The sequence below is a fragment of the Bombus pascuorum genome, chromosome 1, assembly GCF_905332965.1.
Source record: "Bombus pascuorum chromosome 1, iyBomPasc1.1, whole genome shotgun sequence".
Classification (NCBI taxonomy): Eukaryota; Metazoa; Arthropoda; class Insecta; order Hymenoptera; family Apidae; genus Bombus; species Bombus pascuorum.
The window spans coordinates 16,013,886-16,020,164 of NC_083488.1; the positions used below are offsets into that span (position 1 = coordinate 16,013,886).

Sequence of the window (6,279 nt, forward strand, 5' to 3'; positions counted from 1 at the left end):
AAATTTTTGTACATAATCTAAATATGTTTCAAATATCGGAAATCGAGGCAATCTCCAGTGATATTTCTACATGTACTTCGAAAACAAAACTTCGATCATTCGCGTGCGAAGACATCGACCGTCGCCAAAACGAACCGAAAAGGCGACTCAAGTCGATTCGCAATCAATCGACACCTCGATAAAAGAATGTAACCATTGACGAAAAACACGTGCTCCGAATAAACTTCGATGGTTGCTCGAGCGGCATACGAAATTTCAGTATTGTCATCGGCCATTCCCATCTCTTATAAATAGCGTTCCTTGTGGCGCCGCGAATCCCCGACTTCCAAAGATGTCCGCTTAAATCACGATCTGGCGACAACGTGTGCGTATTATGCGCCCAGCGAAATCTTCACGAATGAGAATTAAGAATATTCACGGCGCGGCGCGGCAGCATAACACGTCATACACGTTGCACGTGCCGCTCCCATAAGAATGCCGATTAAGATGCGAATGGAAACGAATTTACGAGACGATTCCTGCGAAAGGTTCACAGCCCTCTTCGTTGGAATGAAACAAGGAGCATGGTAGGTTGGGAGTTAGGCTATAGTGATTACAGTAGATATGTATACATATATAGTACAGTAGATATTATTAAGAAATCAATTATAATGTGATGAACTTTGGTGAACTCTGTTGAAGTGATTCTCACTTCTAGGAAAACTCTACGTTTTCTCTAGTGTTTAGTTTTCTTAGTCCTCGAAGCCATTGAGTATTCTTTAACTCGAAATCAATTTGAAGGGCCTCTCAGCCTCATAGCCTTTTCTAGGAATATGCGATACATAGATGGTGTAGCGGGGTATAGATAGGCCAGTTTTCGTAATTATATAAATACCCATAGGTCCATGGCTTCGAAGCTCTGTTGTAATGTAACGCTACCAAAGTGCGGATTTGGATTAGCATACACTGTACATATACTTTCTTAAATATGTTTCTATTACACATTCATCCACGCGTCCCCCTCTGTTCTATCGAGATAAATCTCAACGCTAAGGAGGCCGTTTAAATATATTTTATTAAAAACTTGAAATTATTTTTTCTATTATGTCGTTAAATAATCAATTAATAGATTATATTGGAGAACAATATGGCATAGTAAGATTTAAGTTTTCAGTTAATGCTCAAACCGCGTTGGAAGCACTCGTTCTCGTCAAATATCTGCTGGGCACTAAACGCAAAACAACGAGTAGCCATCTGCTTAATAGATCTCGAAAAAGCCTTTAACACAGTCTGGATCCCAGGCCTCATTTACAAATTAATAAAAAAAAACTTCCCGAGACACTTAATCAAAATAGTCTGGGACATGATCACAAACAGAACATTCATAATGACCGAAGGTTCTCATACATCAAACACAGAATTCGCCATAAAAAATGGACTCCAACAAGGAACTGTAAACTCCCCGCTACTCTTCAACATCTACAACAGTGACGTATTAAATCTGTTCGACATGAATAAATCTACCCATAAACGCTCCATAGCCTTCGCAGATGACCTAATCATCTACGTAACAGGCCGCAAAACTAAAACAATAAAAACAGATCTCCAAGAACTTTTCGACAAAATCAACGATTACTACCACATATGGAAACTAAGAATCAACGCAAACAAATGCGAACGCATACTGTTCAAACCCAAATCTAGTGAAATCGGCCCAGCAGAAAGAAAACACTGCAAAAATTTCCAATTAAAGGAAAAAGCAACCGAAGGGGCAATCATACCGCACAAAAACTGCGTAAAGTATCTAGGTATAAATATAGATGACAAACTAAACTACAAACAACACGTCGAAATCCAACTCTCCAAGACCAATAAAGCATTCTGGAGAGCAAAAAGACTATTCTACTCCAAACATCTCAAGAGCAATGTAAAAATTCTATGCTACCAAGCTCTAATCAGACCAATTATATCCTACGACTGCCCAATCTGGTACAACATACCAGCCTCGCTAATGGAGAGAATTCGCGTTTTCGAAAGAAAATGCATCAGAGCTTGCCTGAATACCTACAGATCCGAACACAGCGGATACAAGAAATATATAAAAAATAAAAAAATTTACGACCTAGCCAACATTCACCGCATAGACTGTTACATCCTAAAACTAACAAGAAATCACTTCGCACAAGCGTCAAAAATAATAGAAAACAGCCTAATCTTCAGCGGCTTATTCCCAAATGACCTATATTACAAAAACACAATGACAACAGGCTACATCCCCTCAGAAGCGTTCCTATACCTAGACGAAAAGAACTACCTCCAAGACCAAAATAATATCCCGATAATTTTCCACATAAAAAGAAAGATAGGGATAAGAACAATACTCTACGAGGAAAACTTAAACGGACAGACCGCAGACACCAGGTGGAGATACAACATGGCCCTCTCCCTAAAAGACACTAAAGACAAACACAGAAAAAACACAAAAAAATATTGGTGGATACCAAACCCACAATAAAATATGAGAGAAAACTACCAATTCGACAAAAGTCAATTCTGCCACCGTGTAACCTAGGTGTCAACTTTGTAAATATTGTAAATAAACTTATTTAACGTCCCCCCTCCTCCTTCCTCTCATCCCGCCCCTTCCCAAAATCCCACAGCACACAAAAAGTAGACTACCGAAGCGTCCTGTTTTGCGGCCAAGTTTCAGGACAAAAAATACAACATAAACAAGAATACACAAAAGCTCCGCCCCCCAGCGGCTTAAATCGAAAAACACAAGAATGAAAAACACAGAAAACTGTAAAAACTACGACACATAATATAGCATGGCTACGTCGTACCGTCGCGTATCGGTACCTTTGCCTAACATACCTTATGCTAATTCATAGTTTAAGAGAATTACATCCAATGTATAAAAAACTATCTTGGCATAAATAAACACAAAAAAAACACTGGTTCTCGTCTGGTCACGAAAGTTAAGCAGCGCTGGGCACGGATAGTACTTGGATAGTTCGCTTGGGAATTCCGTGTAGTATTGGCTTTTTTTTTTTTAGTTTTCTTTAAATTCTTTTTTTCTCCTTCATAACTTCTGGCCATATACATCACATTAAAAATTAGAAATATATTTTTAATATGAGAACTGTTGCGTCCGTGCTTGCTGTTATGTATATAATCAGAGTTTATAGAGAAGAATAAAAAGAATTCAAACAAAATTTAAAAAAAGCCAACACCACACGGAATTCCCAAGCGGTCAACCATCTAAGTACTATCCGTGCCCAGCGTTGCTTAACTTTCGTGATCGGACGAGAACGAGTGATCTCAACGCGGTTTGGGCGTTAGCTGGAAACTGAGTTCTTATTATATCATATTATAGTTCAATATAATATTCAATACAAAATTAATTGACAATTATTTATGTATTCCAAATGATTATTTCAAATTTTAATATAAAGATATATATTCATTTCGTAGTAGCTCATTTAGAATAATTTTTATTTTTCACTTTTATATTATGTCTTAATAAATTATAAATAGTTGTTAGCACTCTATAGTAATGTATAAAAATTTCAAGACTTGATATTAATATTCTCACGATATTGGTTTCCCAGTATCGTGTAGCTGTTGTACTTGCTCTTTGCGTCAACATTTTGTCGATATTGCAGCTTACAGAAGAGGCAGTGAAGAATGCAAATACAGCAGCTACACGATTGTTTCTGAAAAACCAATATCATGACATCTCACCGCCGCGGGAACTTGAAATCTAAAATTAGGTATTAATATTGTTTCTACAAAAATGATTAATTCAAACGTAATATGTATACAAGCCCAAGTATTACTTCATTAATTATAATATACTATTACAGTGAATTTATTTATTTGATGTATTTATTTATAGTGATTGAAAAGAGCTTAATGTAGTAATGTACATACAACTAAAACAACTAAATTTGTATAACTACTCAACTTCTGAGTAACAACTCACTACTCACAACTCATGACCAACTTCAACTCACTCCAACTAATGACTAACGACTAACGACTAACTTCTGAGTGCAACTAACTCACTTTTTGCACCAAAGCTTCCTTTTGTCCCACAGCTTTCGGTACTCCTACCACGCACATGTATTTTGTAGCTGTTAATGACCCAAGATGATCACGTACACCCTTTCAGTCAGTTATTGCCCATTGGGATTTCCCATCCTCCCCGGCCCGTCAGCATTTTCACTTTTTTACCTGAACTGTAGTTTATCGGAATTTCCCCAAATAGTTCTTCCACAATACTATACACTATTAATATTCATTTCTAGTAATAATTAAAACTTCAAATCAATTTCGCCGAAAATAAATACTGTACTTATTTTTTATAACTTGTAAAATATAATATTGCATATATACAGTATTGAGCGTAAAAAGCTTCTTTTAATTGTTTTGGAAAAAGCTATTTGTTTCTAATAATAGAAGAGATACGCTACTCTTATGCTTATTGCACATACGTGAATAAAATCCACTGCCAACCAACAACGGTCTATCTTTATAAAAAAATGCACCGATCATATTCGTTTTCTATACGAGAAAAGTGTGAAAACGAAATGGAAAGGGGTATTCCATACCAGTGGTGTGCGTAGCTGTTAAAAATCGAAAGTGGATTTCCGCGCGTAACCGGTCACCGTCCGAAGAGAAAGAACGTGGCGTTCGATACGGATGGAGCACGTGCAGCTTGCATGTGCACGCGACCGACAGAATATCCACATATATCGTTACCTTTGATCATCCACGATTAGACTATTCGTATACGGAAGTTGCTATCGCTGTATCTTAGTTCGTTTTCCTCGCAAAGGAATGGTTTTTGACCCTTCACTTTTTTATGCTTGATAGTCTCCACAGCTTTAACTACTGTTTGTGAAACAGTATTAAATTATCATATTAAAGGTCAGAAGCTCCAACTTTTTATTTAATTTCTGCTATTTATATTGCAAACACGCGGCAAAGTAGAAAAGATGATCTTTTCCCCAAACAATTTACAAATCCAAACGACCTACGAAGTTTAATAAATTTTTGTCGTGATCCGCTCTACCATAAAGTAGAGATCGGGGTTAAATTGATTTTGTGTTAGGATAATTTTCTGTCGCGGTTTTATTAAAGTATATCGCGTGGAAGCACATAAATTCAAAGGCACAAAAATTTCAAAGGAATCTTAATTGCTTCGATAGAACTACTTACCGATGCGTAAAAATAAAACTAAAATAAAACAAGCAAGGTAACGTAAATTTCAGATGAATACATTTCCCTCGTTATCTTAAATAACGCAATCCTTGCCTTTCTATTTATATTCCTTTTCAGTAAACGCGAAGCGGAACCAATACAATATTGAGCCGTTAATAATCCTTGGCTAAGTAAAAATTATTTAACAACGTACAAACATTCGATACTAAATAAATCGAACAACGAAACAAAGTTAAATTCCTGTAAAGCAACATAGAGCTACATATAATGAACGTCTCAACGACTTCAGTGACCCAACATTCCTTTACCCTTTCAATGGCACAACAACGATCGACAGCAGTCAAAAGGATAATGTTTCAGTAACTGCAACTTGTCACGTCACCGTTTAATCCCTTCAATCGCTTACGCTCGATACGTTCGTCCGGGCTATGATTAATGCAATGCAACGTGTCAATTATATTCGACGATCGACAAGTAGAATCGCGGCACCGTCGATTTCGTAGAAAACCAGCGAGATTCACTCAACCGTAATGACTTCGTTTACAGGCCGTCGCATGAAATACCACGTCCATCATCATCCCCGCGGAAGAACAAAGAAAGTGGACGGCGTAAAGACTCTTGGTGTCTCGAAAGCCGACGTGTTCGACCCTCGATTAACACTTTTCAATTGGTTGCCTTTCACGTGTGGAAACGGTTCACGGGCAAACAGAAGAGAAGAGAAGAGAGAAACAGACAGGGCCTGTCGGCATGAAATTGAAATAAAAGGTATAATAGAAAAATCTGCTCGTTCTCCTTGAAGGGTGCCGCGTGCAGCGCGAAACGAATTGACATTCAAACGAAGTAGCGGCTCTCCCGATTTGAAAGTAGACACCTGTATGCTGGAGGGCCCTGGCTCGCGCATAAACATGCCTCCGCGGTGAGAATAAATCTGAATTCGATTTGCCACGAATTTACGACGATATTGTCGCCGAGCAGTGAGAAACGGTGCGAGCCCAGAGATTAATATCATCGCGTCCCGGCGAGTCGTGTTTGCGTAAATTTCCCGTTATGTTTGCACTCGCGAACCCTGACAAA

The 6,279-nt window shown here is 38.0% G+C and overlaps 1 non-coding gene across 1 annotated transcript; it reads right to left on the reverse strand.

Moving 5' to 3' along the window:
* Positions 1-3,203: 3,203 nt before the first annotated feature.
* Positions 3,204-3,322, reverse strand: LOC132916153 (5S ribosomal RNA). Its single transcript, XR_009660034.1, has one exon. It is a non-coding gene; the product is annotated as a 5S ribosomal RNA (ribosomal RNA).
* Between the last annotated feature and the right edge of the window lie 2,957 nt (positions 3,323-6,279).